The following is a 22494-nucleotide window of genomic DNA, read 5'->3' as shown; positions in this document are numbered from 1 at the left end:
AGAAAATATGCCTGTAGATAAAGGTCACATACTTGATGTAGTGTTCTTAGATTTCTAAAAAGCTTTTGATGAGGTAAGTTATCAGAACCATTTAGGGTAGATAGGATTTAATGGAATAAGAGGGAAGATCTTCTTGAAGATTAATAACTGCTCAAAAGATTTGTAACAAGAAGTAGTGATAAATGGTAGAAGATAATTGCTAATGAAGTCCCACATGTATCCAGATGTTTAACATATTTGTGAACGGTCTGGAAAAAAGGTGAATCCTGAGATAGCAGGTTTTTTTAATGATACAGGATTGTCTGGAGTGGTCAGAATTAAAACCATCTAAAAAACATTTCAGAAATATCTTTTGATACAAAATGGACAAAAATGGCAAATTCAGTACTGAAGAATAGCCATGCACATAGCCAATAATGAAACTGCATATGTATATACACACACATAAATAAAGGCATATCTACATACATATGTACGCAGCACTGGACTCTTGCCCAGCTATCACCATCTGCAAAGAAATGATGAATTATGTTGCATAAATATTTGAAAGAACCATTTCAGTGTTCAGCTGTGGTCAAAAAGAAAAATATGGTGTTAGGAAATATTAGGGAAGGAAGAGGGACTAATATACAGAATGATGCTGCTTTAATAAACCCATTGTGTGGGTTTATTTAATAATTTAATAAACCCCAGTGTGTGCATACACACTCCTTGAATACTTGATGCATTTACCTCACCTCACAAAAGGTTTATTAAACAAGATATATGAAAGTTCAAGACAGACTATTGCATGTCCAGAATGACTCCCATAGGAGGACAGATTAGAGCACAAGAACTCTTGCATTTGAGAAAGAACTAACCTCCTGGTCCCTGCATTTCACATACTCAAGTATACTTGTTGAGCTTAACACAAATACATCTCAAAAAGAAGTACTTTGGAAGTCCTGGAAGTAGTTTGCATGCAGGAGACTACAATGTCTACTTAGAGACACCCTAGGACTGGGTGAGATGAGGACACATCTGGGGATGTTGTATAGGGAGTCGAGTCACCCAGCTTCTAGCTCCGGATTGCACTTTTTAAAATCTGAGACTTTGCTAACAAGGGTGGTACTACATCAGGAAGAACTAGTTACAGTCTCAGCTGGAGTTTTTTACAGCTGCAAATTAACAGTGGGAAGGAAAATCTTTATACATTAAAATTAAACATATGTTTAGCAAGAAAGCAGAAGTATCTCTGAAAATATTGTTAGGGAGCCATGTTTCATATTTGTGCTATTTATTTAAAAACAAATAGAAGTTTCACATTATTATGAGAGAGCATATATATAAAGCATCCCAGTTTGTTTCTGCTACCTAATAATCATCTCATGCCAACCTTCTATAATGAAAGATGTCGAGACCTTCATGTAAAAGTGAAATCATAGATTGCTGTAGAGAGCCAGGGCAGCCAAATGCGGGCACCTTACAGATCCAGCTATATGGCTGCAGAGGATCAGGCTCAAACCAAAGGGCAGCAGTACGTGTACATTTACTCCTGATCAGGAGACAATCTAGGAGGCAGGACGTGTTCTGACTCATCATCAGATGCTTCTGGTTGCAAAAGGATTATGACAGCAGTACCAAAGCTCCTAAAAATCTCTCACTGTTATCGAAATTCCTCCTGTCAGCCAGATCCTGTTGTTGTGACTAGAGGGCAAACTGGTCGATCAAAAATTGAACCTTAACAAATCTGGTGAAAAAATAAACTACCAGCTTTCTGAAAGGATACAAGAAAAAAAAAAAGCTAGAAAAAGGGCAAAATAAGTGGAATTATCAGTTACGCCAATCAGTTAGTGCAAAGTACAATTTCAGATCTAAACAATTCTGTGTAGATAAAATCCTGCTGAGCAAATGATCGGCAGAGGATAGCTGGTTTCTTCCTACTCACACACATGTATATTCCATATATTTTTCCCTCCACTTACGAAACTCAGTGAGAGGTAATGACATTTTCTTTTAAAAGAAGGTTTAAATTCAGACTTTTTTAAAAACTTTATTTGATTGTACTTTCATAGAAACAGAAGAGTGTTAAAAATACCTAACACTCACAATCAGTGCATTAAATGCACACTCAGTAACCAATCTGAAACTAAAAATAGGGACACCCTGGGAAGAATTAAATCCTGGCTTTGTAAATCAGTAGCAGATTGGTATACAACTGGAAATCCTTCCTCAAATTAGGGTCCATTGCTTATTGATGCATTTGGCTGATCGAGGCATTGTTGCAAAGTTTGCAGCACAACTTTCAAAGTTATCTGAAGGAGTTAAGACAGCCGTTGAATATAAATGGGGTCTAAATCCTTGAACTTCCTTTGCCTCATTACAAATCTTTGACCTACATTTACATGGTGGTGCAAAAATAATTATTTTATTCTTCAGAAGAGTTTTCAGGATAATTTTTTTCTTGCACATTTGTTTTTCTTACCTGTTGGACGTTTTTCAGTGTGTGATAACTGCTTGGCTGCCACCAGCTAAAAGTGAACACAGGGTTCCTTGTAGGGATAGTAATGATATTTTTGCCACTGTACATTATTGTTACAGTTACAATTATTGTTGTTGTTGTTATTTCAGAAATAATTGTGGGAGCTACGTCACAACTGCAGAGTCTGCCCAGAAAATGTAGTTACTCCATTGCAGCAATCGTTCGGTCATTCGCAGTAATCTTCACTATTTATAATGATATCCGACACATTGTTTTCCTTGCCAAAAATATTCCTTTCCCTTTGTGTCAAGTAAAATTCAGGCCAAAGTTCTAAGCATCAGGTCACAGGGTTGCCTAAAAATGGGAAATGTCAGGTAGACTTTGTCTTCATATCCATTCTGCATGGGGTTTCTTGTTCTTAAATCATCCACAGAGCAGCCAGGATCAGTTTTCCTCTTGCCTCAGCTAGTCCCACTAACACTTAATCCTGGCCTAGCACACTTGTGATCCTGAGTAAGGCTGACTCTACCAGTGTGCTAAATATCAAAAGCCAAGCTTTAAAATTGCCAGCCTAATTCGGGATTTTCTCTGTATGAGCTGAGTAACGAGCCTGTTCGGATGCTGGGATTTTCTTCAGACCATCCTGCTGGCACTGATAAAAGGCTTGACAGGCAAAGGGCAGCGTATGTGAAGAAGGATGTCAAAATCCAGATTTCTATGAATTCCCTGAGCAGAAGAACAGCTCATATCGAAGCAAATTAAGGTCACATTTCTTCTAAGCACGGCTCTTAATAATATTTGTGTTTCCAGGTGAAGTTTGGATTCTGGCACCCTGCTCAGCCGAGGCGGTTAAGTGATGCTCACCGTGGAGCGGCTGTTTGCTCAGAGACTCTGAGCTGTAATCTGCTCCGCAGGGGCTTGCCGGCCTCTCGGCATCTCGGTATGAGGCACACCAGTCAGAAAAACACAGGAAGACAGGATCAGGCCCTGAGCAGTCCTTTAATCCTATCTTACAGGTCTCAGTGAGGAAAATCCATATTATCTTGTTGTCTAATGGTGTTCACGGGATACAAGAAATCAGCTTAACAAAAAAAATCCTCAGTAGGATAACTGCAAAATATACCTTTTGCTTTTAAGTTAAAAAAAAATATCCACTAGGAGGTAGAAGGTAGAAGGAAAAAAAAAAAGACATTCCACTTGAAATCAATACAATTTGATCATATAATGATGGGGGGTTTTTTAAGTTGGATAACGTCAGATACTAATCCAGTCACTAAAGAGAACTTCATATCTGAAATTTGACTGTTTATTTTACTATTTATTTTTTTAATTGAGAAGGTAAATGTCCATTCTTTTAGGAAAAAATATACTTGGAGCTGTCTTATTTCCTGCTGTTGATCAGTTATGAGTGACTGGTGTATCTACAGCAAAGAAATCACAGGCAGAGACTTCAGTGAAATCCTGGCTCCACTGCAGTCAGTGGGGATTTCACTGCGGCTCTCTCCAGCAACACATTACGCAAGTAGTTCTGCTTTTAAACAATCATAATGCTCCGAAACTCTTAAGGTGCATTTTTCACAGTGCAATATTGGATAGTAGGTGTTGATTTTATGGTTCCCTGGATAGAAAGCAAATCTGAGATAAAACCTTTCTGGCAGCCCTAGCACCAGATACGCATTACTGAGTCACAGTCTGTGCAAAATATTCCCTCTCAAAATACAAGCCAGAGCCCTGCAGATGTAAATGTGAAGGGTTAGAAACCGACTCTGAACCTGGGCTGGCTTGACACGTCAATACAACAGGTTACAGCCTTGGCACCTGCAGTCATACGACACATCAGCCTCTAGCTGTGGGGGGTTTTTTGTTTACTTTTTAGATTGTGTGGAGGCAAGAAAAGTTTTTAGGGAAAAAAAAAAAAAGCTGAAGATAGGGGAGTGGGTTTAGGCAGGTGGAGTCTGGAGGTCTGAATTTGGGGCTAGTCTCTTTGCACATCAGTTCCAAAGTCTGAGGTGTCCTAAACAAGGCAAAACAGAATGAGCAACAAAACATAAACCCACAGAGCAACAGCCTGTCTGTGCAAGCTTCGTTTCTGCCCTGGCTGAGGTGAAAAATTTCTTCCCCATACTCTAATAGAGAAATGGGCTCTTTGCAGACTGAGAAACCAGGCTGGCTTCACGATGGTAGTTCTTTTATGAAATGTGATTTGAGGGAGATGATAGAGCTAAACCGTAGGGCACAGACTTGCTTAGGCCTCCCTGGTTTGGCGGGGAAAGTACAGCTCTTCTAGGCAAGGAGGAACATCCCAGGGTCTCAGTCTGACCACAGCACATCCCCACATGCTGGCATGACCCAGGCCACAGCCTGTCACCCCCAAGCCTGCTGTGACCACCCCATCAATCTGTGCTTTCCATTCAGTGTTCCTATTAATGCAGCTGTGACTGCTTTCCTTGAATCCTTGGGAGATGCCCCCAAACCCGAGGCACAGATGCACACGTCTCCTTTCCGTCCAGGCAGCCCGCGGTAAATCCACCGAATTCCCCCGAAAACGCAATCCAGGACTGCAGGTCTGGGAGGCAGGATCCGGCCCCGGGCCCTAAGCACCTCCCTGGGCTGAGCGCCTGATGGAAAGGTCCTGATCCAGTCCCACCGAGGTCGATGGCGAAGCGCCCGTCCATCCTGGGGAGAACAAAAGGGTTGGGCTTGGCAAATCATTTCCGTTAATGTAGGAGACAATTACTGATGCCTCTCTGCAAATTGCTCTTCTTTGACATTTTTATAACTCAATAATTTCCAATTGTGTTCCCACGTTTGCCTCTTTTGTGTATAGTTTTCCTATTTTTGAGTGCATGGTTCACAACATTTAAACAAGCACTAACAACAAATTACCTGCTCAACTGGGTTCTGTGAAAAGGGGCCCTGAAACTTATTTACAAATTAAGGGGACTCGGGAGTAGTCACCGGGAGTGAGTGGCGGGTGTGCTGCAAATCACGCAGGGTTTTCTAGCCAGAAAAGCCCGGCTTCTGGGGAGGGGTGAGAGCCTGGGAGCAGAACTCTCGGTCTTTTAACCGAGACCTTCTTTCACCGGGAAAAAAAAAATCCACCTGATTTTTTTTTTTCCCGTTGATAACTCTCTGGAGAAATACTCCATCAGATAAATAAATCAATACACGAACAACCCCAAGCCCAACTAATTTGTTTTCCCGTTTAAAGAATTAAATCTACTTTGTATTTGCTTTATTATTTCTCTCCGCTTGTAATAAAATAAATACTACATATTTCTCTCCTAAAAATCCCATTTCCGTTTAAAACACGTTCGTAACACCATCCAAATTTCTCAGCCCTCCACAGCTCTCTGCCAGAGGATTTTTAACACGGAATTGATCACTCCAAATGCAATTTCTCCTCTTCTCACTTGACACACATAACCATTAAGAGGGGAAGTAGCTGGGTACTTTGCTTTGCTTTGTTTCATATTTTTATTCCTCTGAATCTCCGCAGTATTTTACTGCACGGCGGTTTTGATGTATTTCGTCTCGGGTTGATGTTAAATCTCCTGCATCCCAGCATCTTTGGCTGACACTGTTCTCCCATTTCGATAGCTTAATTTCGTTATGATTGTAAAGAAAACTCACGACGCGCTTTATACGTTATGTTAGAGAAATGAACAGGGCACGGATTATTTTTAAAGCTGCCGACCTCTAAAGCAGGTGGTTGGGCGCACACCAACTTTAAAATCCAGCTGTACACCCGTTTAGACGACTTTTTGTCGCTATGCCGATACTTTGAAAATTGTTTATGCCTCGGGTTTTCGCCGCTCGGGATTGCAGCTATTTTTCCCGGGTCCCGGCATTTTGCGTTTATCCTTTGATTCCCTGAAAGATAAACCGAGACCCGCCAAAGTTTGCAACCGGATTTGGTTGTCTTCTTCCGCCGCTGCATTTCGAGACGTCTGCAGCACGGCCTCCACATCTCTAAGGTGTAAAAGGTCCCGTTGGACGGAAAAGCACCGACGTTTCACTCCTTGCTCTTGCAAGGAAGAATTGAAAATTGGAGTAGAACTCTGGGTTTGTTTGTGATTTTATTGTTGTTGGTGGTGGTGGTTGTGGGGCTTTGTTATTATCACCGTTATTTTCTGCACTAATAAAAATATAGGGTTTAAATTGTATTTATGCCATGTCTGAACTGCAGGTAAGGATCGGGACCCTATCTGCCTTTTTTCACCCTTTTTTTTTTGCGGCGAGGAGCCGCTGCAGAGCCCCTTTCCCTGCCTTTCCTACCGTGGTCTCGCCCCTTGTGCGGGGCAGACCCCCACCGCAGGGCTTTGTCCCCGCAGGTCCCTTCCGTGCCTTTCCCTCTGCGTCCGGTCCCCTCTCCGCCGCGTTCCCGCTTTGCCCGGTGGGTCGGAGCCGGGCAGGGCCGGGCGGGTTGCTCCGCATGCCCTGAGGGGCGATAGGTAAAAAGAAGAGGGAAAGAAAGAAAATTTAAAAAAAAAAAAAAAAAATCCATTTTCAGTGTCGTCGGAAGAAGCAGCTCCAGGGCAGGACAGGGAGAAGGGTCCCGGGCGAGGCGGCGGGGAGCTGGCGTGACCCCGGGGAGGAAGGAGGAGGGCGGCTGTCCCCGAGCACCAGAGCCGAGCGAGCCCCTTTCATCTTTTCTGTCGCTTTGGCTTAATTTACCTCTGCCCTCCAACGCCCTGTGAGTTTAATCACATCGGATCTGCTTCAAGCCAGAGCCAGCGACTGGAAAAGAGGAAAGAATGAGAGGGAAAGAGGATGAAAGAGTGGAAGGGAGAAAGAAAGGAGGAAGGGAAGGAAGAGAAGGAAAGGAGGAAGAGAGAGAGGAAGAGAGGAAGGAAGGAAGCAGGGAAGGAAAAGAGAAAAAGATAAATATGGGGAAAAGAAAAGAAAAGAAAAGAAAGAATATAAATACAAATATGAAATTTCTGTTAGGAAAGATGACTAGGCAGGTGGTCAGACGGTTTCTGGTGGCACTGGGGACACCAGTAGAGAGGCTGTCACGGCCCCCGGGCACCAGCAGGATGCGCGGGACGGCCGCGGCCCCACGGGCGGTGACCGAGGCTCCCCCGTGGGCCCGGGCGGGACTCGGCCGGCTGCTTCACACGTCCGTGTCTGTCTGTGTGTGTCTGTCCGTGTGTGCGAAACCGTTCGTAGCACCGAGATGTCACAAACATGCCTCTGCGGCAACCCGCTCGTCCCCAGGCACCTTTGAGGGCTGACTGAGTTTTTTTTTTCCTTTTGGTTTGGGTTTGTTGTTTTGGGTTTTTTTTTGGTGAGGTGTTGTGGGTTTGTTTTTTTTTTTTCCGGGAAGGGGCAGCAGCATTGCAGTTCTCGGCATTCTCCCTCTAAGTGACCAGGGGAAAGGTTCGATGTATCGGGTTTACGCGAATCTCGTCGTGCTGGCTTGCAGCCTTCCACTCGTGTTTTGCTGCTCGGCTGGGTCACAGAGGGCGGAACAGGCGCAGACGGACCCGCACCGTTCCCGGCAGCCGCGGTCAATGGGCGCCCATCGATCGCTGCCAGGCAGAGGCCGGGGCCTTGCCCACCTCCCCCAGGTTTCCCGGCGGCCCCTCCTGCAGTCACCTCTTCCCACGCGTGTTTCCAGCGCTGCGGGGCGAGACGAGGAGAGAGCACCAGTTCCACCCAAGCCCTTGCGTGTCTCTGTGTCTGTTTATTGCCCTCTCGCCGTCCCTCGCCCCTCTCCCCACCCGTGCCAGTGCCGCCCTTGCCCTCCCGCCCACGCACACGGCCAAGGAGGGGGAAAAGCCCACGGAGGGCTCCGATCAGCGGCCTGACAGACTCATGTCACCTTCGAAGCCTTTTTAATGAGCAAATTTGCTCCTTTCGACATATCCCACTCCCCACCCCCCTTTCTGCCCCATCTACTCTGTTCATCCTCAGGCGGGCCGGCTCGGGGCAAAGGGGTCTCTGACAGAGGGGGAGGGAAGAGGGGACTGCTGCGCAGCCCTGCTCCTTACCCGACCCGCCGCACTTCGCAACCCTGGCAAACCCAGCACCCCAGGTCGTTTTCCCGGGGTGAATTTGCCGTCCCGTTCTTTCTCCCCTTCTCCCAGCTAGCGAAGGGCGGCCAGCCCGCGGCCGGTGCCCTGCGCGCCTACCGAGAGCAGCCAGGGGAGAGACGCGCAGAGATTTAGGGCGGCCTGTGTCCCCCCTCCCAGGGGACAGGACGAAGGGACACCCGTGGACACTCCCGGTCAGTGACAGTCCGGACAGCCCCGGGGGCGGTGTGGGGGACCAGAGCCCCGGGATGAGGAACCAGGGTCACCCCTGAAATCAAACGAACTTCCCTATCCCAGCGAAGGCGGTGGGAAAGGGCTAAACGAAAAGAGTGACCTAGCTGGGGTGCACAATTGTCGCTTCTGTTTGCCTTTGCTATTAGCCCACTTTCCAAATTAAATTCAGGAGTACTGTTGACCTACTTCATAATCTTCCTGAAATTCTCCTATTGGTCGGTACAATTTAGGCACTCATTCGTCTTAAAAAAAATTTAAAATCCCCAAATGGGTGGAGTTAAGGCTCTACCAGATTTATACTTCTGTATCACCATCGAGAAGTCCTACAGCAGAGAGAGCTAGCAGTTACTTTTCCTAAGAACACCTTTCCCCTTTTAGGACAAGCAGGCTACTAATTTGAAAGTTTGGGACGCCGCATGCAGTTTTAAACAGGCATCAGCGATAACAAGAGCAAACCCCGCGCTAACAGCCCTTAAAGACCGCGCTAATAGTCCCCACGTGGAAAGAAATCTCCAAGTGTTACAAATTCAGTTTAACGACCAGAGCTGCCGCCTGGGCAGTTCCCCCCCTTAGATTTATTTTTAACTACAGGCTCATGGGAACGCAGCGCAGGAAAATCACGACCAGATGTACCTAAAGGGGCGCTTTCTCTCCTAAAATGTCCTATTTTAAAGTAAAAGGGGAGGGAAAAAAAAAAAACTTTTTTATAGTTTGATTTTTTTTTGTTTTAGCATGGACGTAATTGCAAAAAAAAAAAGAAGGGGACAAAGCAGAGGCTTTGCTCCGCGCAGAACTGCGCAGCTGGGAGGGCGCAGCTCTGAAAATAGAGCGCAAAGTAGCTCCGCTCCTCCAGAACAGAGCCGTACCCGGGGTAGGAGGCAGCCCGGGGGCCCAGGACTGCTGTTGTCCTTTTCGTGCCGAGGGGAAGGTGCCCAGGTTTGGCCCGGAGCGAGCCGGGCAGCGGCTGCGGGCTGGGGGGCGTTTGCGCCATGCCGGGCTAAGGGCGAAGGGGCCGGCGGGTCTGCGCCCCTGTGCCCCTGCTCCTTCGGCAAAGTATCGGGGGTGGGGGGTTGGCTATAAGAGTGGGTGTGCAGGAGGAGGGAAGAGACCAGCCCTGAGAAATGGAGGGGCTTTTTCCAGGTAAGGAATCCTGTGCGGAACCCCGATAATGCCTTGAAATTTTTAAATTAAAAACATCTATTTCAGATATGTTTCATAAAGTTTATTAGGTTTTTGTTTTTCTTTTTTTTCCTTGAGAATTACATCTGGAATGCAGTCGGGAAAGGGAAACAAACATGGCTTTGCTCGCTGCTTGCTCTCATTTGTGACTTTTTTTTTTCCTCAATTCTATCTTACTTTCCATGTGGTAACAGCAAATAATGATGGGACTGTTCATCTCCTTTCGATGACACAATGCTGGATCTTCCTGGTGCGGTAATTCGGGCCTGGGTGTAACTGTGTAGATTTATTTTAATATTTCCTTTTCTTTCCTGATGAGAGATTAACAAATTGCCTGAGCAGTCGCCTGTAAGAGAGTACAAAGCTGTCTGTCCACGCCTTAGTACCGGGTATTATAATTCAAATCCAACCCTTTTCACCTCGCATTATTGGAAAAGGTTGTTGGGAGCTGGTTTTTGTTGCAGGAAATCCCATTTAAAAATTGCTTTATAGGCCATTTGCCGCAATTCTCGACATTGATCTCATTACAGCTCCCTCTCACCGCTGTTTATAAACCCTGGTATTTACCAGCTCTTGGCATTGCTTGCTGGGGGCTGTCGTTGGGAGGGGGTTAGGAAACGAAGGTTAGGTGCCAGTTTCTGGGTAGTTTTGTCTGGAGGAATCATTATTATGTATCGAAACAGTCGTCCAGAATTAAATCTTGTGTAATGACTCGTCCAGTATAATCCCTGAAACCCCAGGGCTGTCCATTTTGCAGAGGACGTGGGTTTCTGTCCTGGGGCCTTCTCCTGCAGTGGCCTGATTCAGCCAGGCAGGGAGAAACACCCCTCTCAGCAATGGGTTAATTGTCAGATTTAATAGTCTCAAGAAATACGAATTGGCAAATTAACAGAATAAATCTCAGTTTTAAACTGGCTATTAAAAAAAAGTCTGAAGAGATATACTTCCAGAATATATCTTGGGGCAGGACTGTGTGCTTGCAACTGTGGTTACCTAGCCGATAAGCTAGAGCATCTTTTGGGTATTAGCAACTGTACCTATAAAAGGAAGAGTTAGACCTTTCAGCTCGACTTTATCTTGAAATGGGAAGTTGCAGAACACATGTTGGGTGGAGGAGGAACAAAATGCAGTGATGAGCACACATTTCACTTCTGTACTACCAGGTAAGACGACAAATCAAAACCAGGCTGAACACTTCCCTAAAAATCCTGTATTATTTTAGTGGCAGCTGGGTCTGGAAACAAGGAAATAAGTGGCTACAGTTTTGCTTCTGAAATCCATGGTACCATGAAGATTTTAAGCCTGTTTCTGAATAATATTGGGATTATTCTAATGCCTATGTTTAAAAGGTTTCTGTTAAATTCATGTAAGGACAGAGCTGGTAAGCAGAATAATGCCTTTTGTCTCCTTGGAGTATCTGTCCCTGATGCGCAAGTCCTCAGTGGGATTTGACTGTTGCAGTGCTGCCAAGTTGGTTTGGGGTTACGTATCTTCAGAGGAATCAGAGAGTCTCAAGTTCTCCCTCCAGCACCCAGGGAAAAATAAATCAGACTTTCAGGAAGAGCAACAAACTGAGCAGGGAGACGCTTCCATCTTCTATTTACAAGATTTCAGGAGAAGGCCTGACAATCTATACCATATGGGATATCTCTAGGGGCTCCTTTATCCTGATATGTCATGTCTGACACAGCTGATGTGTTTTACCCAGTTGCTCAGCAAAATTAAATCATGCTTTGAAGACCTGGAAGACTGATTCTCCCGCTTGAATTCTCTGCACAGGCCTGGAGTGAAGAGTCTTGCATCCCCTGCTAACTATGGGGTGGTCTAGGGCGAGGAGTCCTTGTTAGCACTGCTACAGTTTAAAAGGAAAACTAAAGGCAAAAACTGAGGCAAGACTAGAGACAAGATCTCCTGAGTGTGAAATCTTCCTATGGATTGTAGATATTTTCTCTGCTTTCAATTTGTCTGTCTGGTTCTTCTTTTTTTTTTTTTCACCACACTTATTTCTTACACTGATTTCTAATGCATGCTAAGGAGACTCCCTATCAGACTGAATATTCCTGTATTATTATGAGTTTGAGGATCCATGGTCATAAATCGGGATCACGTTATTCTATATATATTATATGCTTTCATATGTGTGCATGTGTATCAGCTCACAGAATTATTGAGGTTGGAAGGAACCTCTGGAGATAGTCTGGTCCATCAATCCTGCCCAGAGCAGGGTCAGCTAGAATAAGTTGGTCATGACTGGAGCCAGTTTGGTTTTTAATATCTCCTAGAATGGAGACTCCACAACCTCTCTGGGCAACTCTTTCCCTGTGTTTGACCTACTTCACAGTGAAAACACTTTTATATATGTATATATTTTTAAGCATCTATGTATTTTTATATATATTGAGAAAGTGTGTGTATATATATATATATTTTTTTTTTTTTTTAAACGGAATTTCCTGTATTTCAGTTTGTGCCCAGTGCCTCCTGTCCTTCCACGGGATGCCACTGAGTGCAGCTCCATCTTCTTTGCTCCCTTTCCTCACAGAAGCATCGCTTGCCCATATTTATAAGATTCCCCCGAGTCTTCTCCAGTCTGAACATTCACAGCTCTCTCACACTCTACTCATGTGACAGACGCTTCAGTCCCTTAATTGTCTTTGTGGCCCTTCACCAGACTTAAGCCAGTATGACCATGTCTCTCTTTCCCAGGGAGCGCAGAGCTGGACACAGCACTCTGGATGTATCCTGCCATAGCTGAGCGGGGGGAAGGGTCACCTCCCTTGCCTGCTGGCAAATTCAGCTTCAGGTGGGAGTTGGTCCCATCCTTGCATGCACAGACCATGTCTCTATATTCCTCCTGGGTCACCTGCCCTTGCTTCTCTTTTATGTTTGCATTTCTTCAGGAGCTCCTTGTTCATGCACGCAGATCTCCTATAGCTTTTGTTTGATTGAGCTGCTGCATATTGGGATGCATCGTTCCTGAGCTTGGAGGAAGTTGAAAATCAGCCAGCTCTCCTAGGTCACTTTTCTTTCTGTAGCTTAAATCATAATCATTAAAAAGTTGGGGTCTTTTTTTCTTTGAAATTCAGCTTTTGTTTGTTAGTAACTGGGTATTTATACACCCACTTGGGGAATATTCTGGTTTTTTGTTTCTGTGAAGGGAGAAAATACCCATTGATGCATTATGTTGGGAAGATTGAAATGTGTTGCAAATGACTGTTAGCTAGGAGTGTATAAAGTATCTCCAGAAAAAAAAAAAAAAACAAAAAAAACCAGCCTTGTTTAGTGGGACGAAGCAAAGAGAGCTAATGCAATAGCTTTCACTGAAAGATACCTGAAGATGTTATTTTAGGAGACAGCATGACCCAGCCAGGATGAGAAACCGTCCATTTCAGGAAGCAAACAACATTTAAAGTGCTGCATCCTTATATGTGCAATAAGCGTGTGCATGAATCATCCACAGGAAAAAAAAAAAAAAAAAGACTAGTTTGGCAAGATTACATCCTGTGTAATTAGGAACAACACCTCAGTGTTAGCGACAACAGATGAAGAGTTAGTGCCAGTGTAAACGCTAAGAAATTGTCTCTTCTAATACATGATTTACCAAGAATCTTATAGTTCAGCATTATTTCTTAAGTTTATCAGCAATACAGTATAATACATGTTACAAAGTCACTGACCTGATAGTACGTGTAAGAAAAAAAATTGGGTGGCATTCTTTTAATGTACAAGAGAAAGAAAAATGCCTACTTTGGTAACCTCATCTGTGGGCACTCCCTTTCCCAGTAGCTGAGCACTTGGCGTGTTTCTTCCTCTGTTTCAGCACATGCAGCAAAGCAGTGCTCTGTCTGTGAGAGGGCCCTGATGTACAAGGATGCAAATTCAATAAATTGTGGGGGTATTTTTTTCAGACATTTATGATTTCAAATCACTGGGCTTACAGCCTCTGAACCATTGAGTCATTTAATGATCAGCATGCTCTTCTAAGTGGAATATCGGGATAATATTTCTGTCTTCCCTTGTGGAAAGCCATTGGCACTGGGGCTTGGTAAATAAGAATCTGTCTCAGATTTGGAGAGGATTGATATGCCTGCAAGGATCAGAGTGGTGCAAGGAGATATTTTATTCTCCTGGGCTGTGGAGGGGACTCTAGAGGGTGAACCACTGCAGAAGTCTATGAGAAGCAACTTTCAGTGGCTGGGACAGGGTTAGGTGAGGCAAAGGGTGGAGAAATGCCACTATACCTTCTTGTGCCTGGATGCCGATGGGAGTTTAGCAGAGAGACGGTTTGTTTTCTACTAGCAGACTTTCTGTTGATGAAAGATACCAAGCCAGGAAGGAAAAACTAGCACTGGATTCTGAGATCGTTCCCAATCATTATCAGTGCTCTTCCTTTTGTCTCCAGTCTACCAAACTCTGATGCTTTTCTTAGGAGATTTCAAGCTCTGTTCAGGGATGATATTAACCAAAACTCAAATAATCCTACTTAGATTTCTGTACATAATATTATACTTCAGTCAAAATCAAGTGGTTGACAAAAAGAGAATTATAAAAGCAAAAGGAATTTTTGTTGGGGTTTTGTTTTGTTTTTTTCCTCAAAGCCTTGCCTCACTTCTGCTGATCAAAATGTGTAAGAAAACCTCAAGGGTAAGATTTGTCTCCACAGCTCTTCCAGGCAGGCTGGGCTCTGTGCTTGACACCAGGGAGAGCTGGGGCTTGACCAGGGGTGCTATTGCAGCCCATTTCCCCAAAAGAAAACCCTCCTGTTTTTCAACTGATTTATGTCTAGGAAGTGCTAAAAGGAGTTTTCCAGCTGTTGCTCCTAAATGCCAAAACTCACTGAGCTGAATTTATTCATCTACCTGACTGTATCTGAGAGCAAAATTGATCTGTCATCTCTGATCTTGGCTTTGCATGTGATCCACACATTAGGGCCACAGGTCAGGGAAAGAAAAAATAAAAGAGCAGCATTTTTCAAAACCAGTTTCCCTGCCAAGAGAGTTGTTCAAGAATGATGCCTTAGGCTGGCTACCTACTTCTCTGGATGAGCAGCTGAAAATGGTGTTTGGGGTCCCTCACCTTTGTTGTGTGGTATCTGTATTTGTTCCTTCACTGCCTCATGCTGGACAGGAGACCCAGAGGCTGGTGTCCTCTTTCAAACACAGCTAATTTCTGACAAGTCCATAATGGAGCTGTCAGCTTTCTCCTCTGCCCAAACCAAGTGGTTTTCCATCAGATAAGCTTATATGTTCCTTTGGTCTTCAGCTCACCATGAATCAACAACAGGTGTTTAGGAAGAACTTAAAAGAAATTGAAAGCAGGCTTCAGTACTGACATAAAGCTCAAATTGGGTCTTCTTAAATCAAGCATCAAGAAGAAAAACTTGAAGAGTGTTTACAAAGAAAGCACGAGGTGTTTCTAAGATCAGTAGCAATATTTTTCTCCATCAAGGTGTGCTTTCTGGATAAAAGCACGGCAAGGCAATACAATACTTACCCATAGGGCAAAGGTAAAATTCTCTGATCCGGTGGTGGCTAAGCTCTTTGGATTTAATGGGAGCAGGTGAGGTCTGCTGTATTCTCCTGTTAAAGAACCCCAAATGGTACAATGGTTACTCTATGGCACCAGCAAAATGAGTCGCTTGTCTCAGTCTATCAATCAGGTTTCTAATGGACACGTGTCCACATATAAAAAACATCCCAATTAGCGTTAATTGGCATCCTTGCCCGCAATTTCTGTGGAGAATTCAGTAATGGGCATGGGAGCAGAACTCCCTCCATTTCACTCCAAGAAAGGTCTCTCCCTATCAGACCGAAAGGCTCTTGGTGTTGGCACCAGGAAGCTTCGTTACAATTACGGTGGCAATGTACAGGACCTTGGCTCTTAGGACGGAGCTGGAGTCCCAGGGAGAACGAAACAAAACCCCTTGTGCTGTTGGCTGTTTGCAGGCTGGACTTTCCAGTTGGCCCTGGAGAGTGAGGGACGTCTGGGGACGGTGCTGAGGGCAGCTGCCCGGGCACAGCACGCTGCCCTTAGACAACCCATGGTGGGAGAAAAGTATTTGCTCCCTGAAATGGGAAGGCAAAAATCAGACCAAGAAATAGCTGGGCTGTAGACCTTCCCTGCCTGCCAACCCTTTATCAGGTATTGGCCCACAGAAATCAAAAAGACTGCCTCGCTAGTAATCCCACTGTGTTTATTTAGCCTTGTTTGGTTGGCTGTTTGCTTCCTTTAAAAGGTTATTGCCCCCTTGACAACTATGAGCTTAATTTAAGACCTTGGTTTGAAAACCATGCAGTGTTACAGACACAGACTTAGCAGGAGAGCAGAAGAGTGACCTTAAAGCATCTTTCTCTGGGAAAAAGACCGCAGGGCAACAAACAGCCTGTGTCAACTGCTGAAAAGCCATTTTCATTATTGTCACAGGGATTGGCAGAGGCCCTTGAGTCACTTCTGGAAGTCAAAGGGAATGGTGCTTTTCCATCATTTGGATAGCTTTACATTTTCAAAAGCTTTATAAAGAACTCGAGCAGAGAAAACTGCATGAAGAATTTTCCGTTGAGCTGAATACCATTTGCTTTCAGACACAACTGTGGCCCTGATTCACTTGATCAATTAACTTTAAGCACATGATTAAGTGAAACGAGGAGGGAGGAGTAGAAGCAGACCCTCACATCACACCTGCTGATCCCCCTCTGCTTTCTGGCTGCCAGCAGACTGATTCGCCCCTGAATCTGAAGGCAGCGGTATCACAGAAAGGGAAGACAAAAGAAAAGGTGTCCCTTCCTCCCCAGCTTTGGCTGCATCCTGATAGCAGCCATGGTCTTTGCTTTCTCCTGTCTTTATTTTTTTACTCCTCGGTGTTATATAGGGTTTTGTTTTGGTTTGGTTTGGTTTTTTGTGCCTCCCAATTTGCTTGTCACTGGTTTGTGTCCATCAGTGGCACTGCTAGCGCAGACCAGCCACCGGCATCCGGCAGGTTTGGAGTGACCGGTCAGACTATGGGTCAGACTCAGTTCTCCAGCACTGGCTGATGAGTGAAAGACGCAATGAGAGGTAGAAGCTGAAACATTATTCCCCTCCCTCCACCCTTGTGTTTGCGTGTACTTGTCTTACAAGAAAAAGAAATCTGATTTTGGTAGCAACACAAGGTCTCAGACAGAGTTTTCTTCTTCCTGCCAATAAATGAGAGTTAACATTGATTTAATGGGACAACAGCAGTCTGTCAAACCTGACCAAAGGTGAAAAGATTAATATAAGTGTCATTTAAAGTTTAAGTGATTTATTGTGCTTCCTTTTGATTTGTACTTCCTGAGAAAAACCCATCTCATGCTGCCTTATTTAATGTGTTAAATGTTGTCACCGTGAAATTTATAGTTTTATCTTTCACCTTGCTCCAAGAGAATGACAGCTTAGAAGCCCCAGTTAAATACAGTCATTGTAATGTGTTTGTAGATACTTTGCAGTATATTCATATAATGTATAGTTATACTGTAACTGCTAACTAGATATACAAATGAACACATATAAAGCAATGCAGGTCAAAGACACTTATAATTAATTCAACAAAAGAGAAAATAGAGTTAATTTCCCCTCATGTATTCTACCTGGTAATTTACATTAGTGATTACAAAAATGAATCACTGTATTACAATAATTTAGAAATAACCCAAATTCACTTTAGTTTTCTGAACTTCCGTGACTGTGAGAAAAAGTGGGGATTCAACCAAGCTTGCAGCTTTCTTCTCTTTTGCATCGCAGCTGGGATATGTGGAGTTTCTGGCAGTTTTTTTCCAAAGAAGTGGTTGGTAACAGCATCACAACGTACAGACAGTCTCTGCTGATTTGCTTCTTGTTTTCAGGAAGCATCTGCTCCACGACTCTACGAAAGAAGCAGTAGAACCCGTTTGGTCCTTGGAACTATTGTTTCACATCGCCAGACTGAACTTACAGCGAGGCTTTCATCTATCTATGGAATATGATCTTCATAACAAAACATGCATTAATTCTTTTTGTTCAAAGCCAAAAAGAGTGTATCTCATCATCAGTGCTGTCTATGAGCACACTGATTCATTAATTCTTATCTCTTGTCAATGTACTTACAGTGGTAGAAGTGAGATTAAACTTGGGCTCAGAAAATATTCCACTAATGCAGCTGCAATCGATGTTACAGCAATGGTGATAATAAGAAACATACAAACCACCTGGTGCTTTTGTACTATAAATACGGCACAAATGCTGTTTTTAAAGGGAATTTCAGAAGCAGAAATACCAATTCAAAAGCACCAGTCTCTTCTAACTGGAGGTCATTTGAAAATGTTTTGTAGGATTCCTTCTCATGAGGTTTTTAAAGGATCTGGAAAATGGTTTTGACCTAAATCAGAATATTTATTTTCTTTTTTTTTTACAGAAATCTTCCCAGAACACCTAGGTTGAACAAAACATGTTGTTTCAGTAATTTAGAGTAATATCGTTATTTACTTTTTGCTGTTTAAAAATCAAAGGGTAATATTAGCTGAAACATAAAAATAAAAATTATATGACATGAAAAATCCAAACTTTCTCTATTTTATGTATAGGAACACTGGAAATTCTCCTACATAAAAGTTTGGTTTTGTTGAATTCATGTTTTTGACTGATTAAGTATTTCATTACGTAACTTGGTCAGCCTTCAACTGGGCAATAACCTGATTTAGATACCTGCTAAAAACAAAAACTTTTGATTTTGGGGACAGAAGAGTTTTACTAAGATGTGTTCAGATATACTTGAATTCTGAATTACTGGATTAATTCTTTGGGTCTGTGCTCTGCAGTAGATAGGGTTACAATAATGGCTCTTCTGCCTTTAAAATGGATTGACCTCATTGCTTCATAAAAAATCACTTGGTACTTTCTATGCTGAATTGCAAAAGGTAGAAGACTCCAGCTCCAAATGAAATACTTGAATAAATACCTGAAAGCGCTCAGAAGGTTTTTATTTATTCTCAGTGGGAGCACTGGGCAATCAGGATTTCTAAGAAACTTCAGGAAGTTGATGAAAGCAGCTAAGTGCATTGGAAAAAATCTGATACTGCAGATTGTCAATGGCTTACCCATAAGGATAATGCACCCAAGGGCAGCTTGGCTTCCAGGCACACATTTGGTGCACTGATGTGCTGGGCTTACAAACGCTGAAGTCAACACATCTTAAACTTCCTGCGTAAATTTTCACCATATCACTGCAGAATCACTTCATTACTTTTTACTGAACATGATTTTTCTATCTGTTACACTTTTCCAAAGTTTCTGATTTTTTTAAGCATTTAAAGGTTGATGTTCTTCTCTTCACTGTGCTAACTAAGGCAGACACACTTGAGCTTTTAAGTACTGTAGTCCCTGGATCTGGGCAGTAGAGAGGGCAAACATATAATGTTCAGCAACAAAAGAGGAAAGAGCATTTTTCTTCTATAATTTTCTCAACATCTGTAGATTTTTCAAGGTTAAGTCAGTTTTTGGAGGAATATAACATTGCCCTCCTGAATATTTTTTTCCAAATCTTGGAGTTTCAAAAGATCTAAGTGGTTTTTCATTCACTTTGACTGGTCCAAAAGTTACAAATAGTTTCTTCCACAAAAGCAGATCCTCTTTTTCCATTTTCTTGCCTGAAATTTTCTTTCACTTTGTGTCCTTCCTCTTGGCATTTAGGATCCTTTTTTTTTTTTTTTTGTTCTTGATGTTGCTGTATAAGGATCTCTAACTTTGAAATAGCAGTCCCTACCAACAAACTTGCCTTTTGCTAGTGAGGAACACCATGGTCCCTGAATGCTCCTCCTCGTGTCAGTGGTGTGCTGTTCCTGGTCAGGAACTTATACAGTACGGGTCTGTCATCACATGCTGGATCTCAGTTAAGCAGAAATGTTCATAACAAAGCAAATTCAGAAATTCCCTGAATCAGAATTCACAAATCAGACATAGACTGCCTAAATTGTCTTGTCACCTTTCTTCCTTGGGGAGCAGTGGATAGAAGTGTTTGTCTTGGATTCTAATCATTGAGAAAATTAAGAAAAAAAAATTAAAGGAATTTACCAGAAAAAGTATAAAAGTTCCTTACAAGCATGATGATCCTTGAGGTCCCTTCCAACTTGGCATTCCGTGATTCTGTGATTTTTTTTTTTTGCCATAAATAATTGTTTTTGTATCAGAGTCTCTCAAAGCAAATCCTTCCCTTCATCTTTTCTGAAGCATGGCGAAGCCTTCTCCAGGACTCATAATATCCAAAGCGAGACATGACTCACTACTATGGTGATAGGGGAGGGTACATTGAATATTCCTTCCTGGGTTAGCTTCCCCTTGTAGTCCTAACGAAGCAGAGCAGAAGCCCAGCCACACTCACTCCAGCGTGCCTCTTGAGGTATTTCTTCCATTTACAGTCTAAGATCCATGAGGGTGTTTTCGAACTGGAAATCAGGAAAATAAAAAGGGGCACATCATAAGAAAATTCTGCTAGCAAAGTGCTATACAATTGCAAAGTATTTCCAACTTCACACTATGACAACGTTAGAAATAAAACTTCCTCCCACTTCTTCTGCTGTTTACTAGACCAAACTTTCACCAGTAGAAACATGCACAGAATTCATGAAAATATTATTTGTCTTTGATTGGTTTTATAGACACGCTCGTGCTCTTTTCTTTTTCAGGAACAGCCATATATCAAAGATGACAAATGCAAAACAAACGGACAGCCACTCTGCAACTCTGCTGGTTTCACAGTCTCAAATTCAGGCAAGTTCAGACCAGATGTAGAGGTAACGAACACATGGACAACAATGGTAAGGGTCAAAATGCAGTAAAAAAATATTACATAGTCTTTTCTATTGCTGTTATTTCAGTCTGAGAGATGACTAGGGGCTGGTAGCAAACCATAATCATATTTTCTGAAGTGCATGTGTGGTAATACTCTAATATAAATACCCAAATGCATGAGTTGGGTATTCTCCCTTTTGGCCAGGGAGCAGTGAATAAAAATATGAGTGTGTTTTGTATCTGCATGTAGGGTGCTGATATCAGTACAAAAATCCTGTTCAGAGTTGGTTGTCACAGTTTAAAGATTTCTGAAAAGTAGGAGGTGGTAGAAAACAGAGGAAGGGAAAAAGAGCATGAAAAGAATAACAAACAAAAAAAATGTCTGGCAACTGAAAATGAAGCCAGACAAACTCAAATTGCAAAGAAAACAGGTTTTAACCATCGTGGTGATTCAGCAGGGGAATATCCTACCAAAGGCAGCCATGTGAGGTCCATCTTTTGTGTCTTGGTTGGAGACAGCCTGCCTTTCTACAAGAGGCATGTCTGCCCCACGGAAACTGTGCCTCAGCCAAGCACGAGCTGATCGGTTCAGCAGGACAGAAAGCAAATGGGTTTGCAGAGGTATGATAGGCTGAGCAGTCCCTGACCTAAACCTCCTTGTACTTCTGCATTTAAAAGTTAGCAGAAATCTCCACCTCCAAATGGAAAAAAATAAAATCACAGTTGTCCTTGGCTGTCAGTCACAGCTGGCAAGCAGTGGGGAGACTTCCCTGAGCAAAATTCAGTCCCTACTGGTTTCATCCAGGAGTTTTCCTTCTCTGGCAGAATAACATCTATCTTACTTTTTGCCACTTACACCAATATATCTTGGTTAAGACAGGTAGAGGATAAACTTTGGTTCTAAAGGCAGGAAAAAAAAATCAAAGAAATATAATTTGCTCTTTTCATTAATGGTAACCATGGAGGAAAGTTGCTCTTGTGAAACTGAGGACCAGAGACTGCAATAACTGCGTATTTTTCAAGAGCATTTGGCAGGTTAGCTGGTGCTGAATAGTGATGACAAAATGTTCAACAAACCAAAAATATTCCATCTGTTCACTAAAAAACTGGCATTCTGTGAAGCAAGACAAATAACAGGAAATGCAGAATTCTTAGCTTCCTCAAGACATTTCAGCACTAGCATCTCAACTCACCCACTTATCTAGTATTAAAAACCATTAAACCCGGTCTTTGAAACGAGTTGCATCCAACCCAAGCCTCAGCAGAGCAGAGGTGAGCAAGGAGGACAGGACATCAGAAGGGCTGATCCCAGGAGATGTGGCTAAAAGCGCAGCTGGCTCTCCTCCTCCTCCAGCCCTGCATCCCAGTGGGGATCTCAGCACAGGAGGCAACGCTGCTGCAGGGCATCTTCAGTCTCCGGAGGCGAGAGGAGTTGCACTTGTGAAGAAACTCAGGCTGTTTGGGGAGAACTGGCTGTGTGGGCTCTGCTGGGCTTTTCCTTCCACCTCTCCTCTCCTCACCTCCCCTTGCTTTTTCAGATGGGGGCCTCTGTAGAGAGACTGTGTATGACAAGAGAGAAAATGGGTTGTTTGCTCAACAATACCGCTTCACAGCTGGTTTTGACAGTAACATTTGCAAAGACTGTGAAAAAAATTCCTCCTGTGAATTATACTGGGACTTCTTTCAGGAAAAGTTGGGTAAACCAGACTTTTTTGACATGTCTGTCACCTCTAGACATACTTGCTCCTGACGTGTCAGAGCTGGGGACAAGCCCTAGCTGTCTTTGGGTAGATGATGCAGAAA

At 43.3% G+C, this 22494-nt stretch overlaps 1 long non-coding RNA gene across 1 annotated transcript; it reads left to right on the top strand.

Annotated features, from left to right (window-relative positions):
* Positions 1 to 9841: 9841 nt before the first annotated feature.
* Positions 9842 to 12993, top strand: LOC147601027 (uncharacterized). Its single transcript, XR_015258378.1, has 3 exons — positions 9842 to 9873; positions 12619 to 12715; positions 12813 to 12993. It is a non-coding gene; the product is annotated as an uncharacterized LOC147601027 (long non-coding RNA).
* Positions 12994 to 22494: the final 9501 nt, after the last annotated feature.

Source organism: Chlamydotis macqueenii, chromosome 4 (assembly GCF_036417535.1).
Source record: "Chlamydotis macqueenii isolate bChlMac1 chromosome 4, bChlMac1.mat, whole genome shotgun sequence".
In the NCBI taxonomy this organism is placed as follows: domain Eukaryota; kingdom Metazoa; phylum Chordata; class Aves; order Otidiformes; family Otididae; genus Chlamydotis; species Chlamydotis macqueenii.
This window is presented reverse-complemented; position numbering and strand designations above follow the sequence as displayed.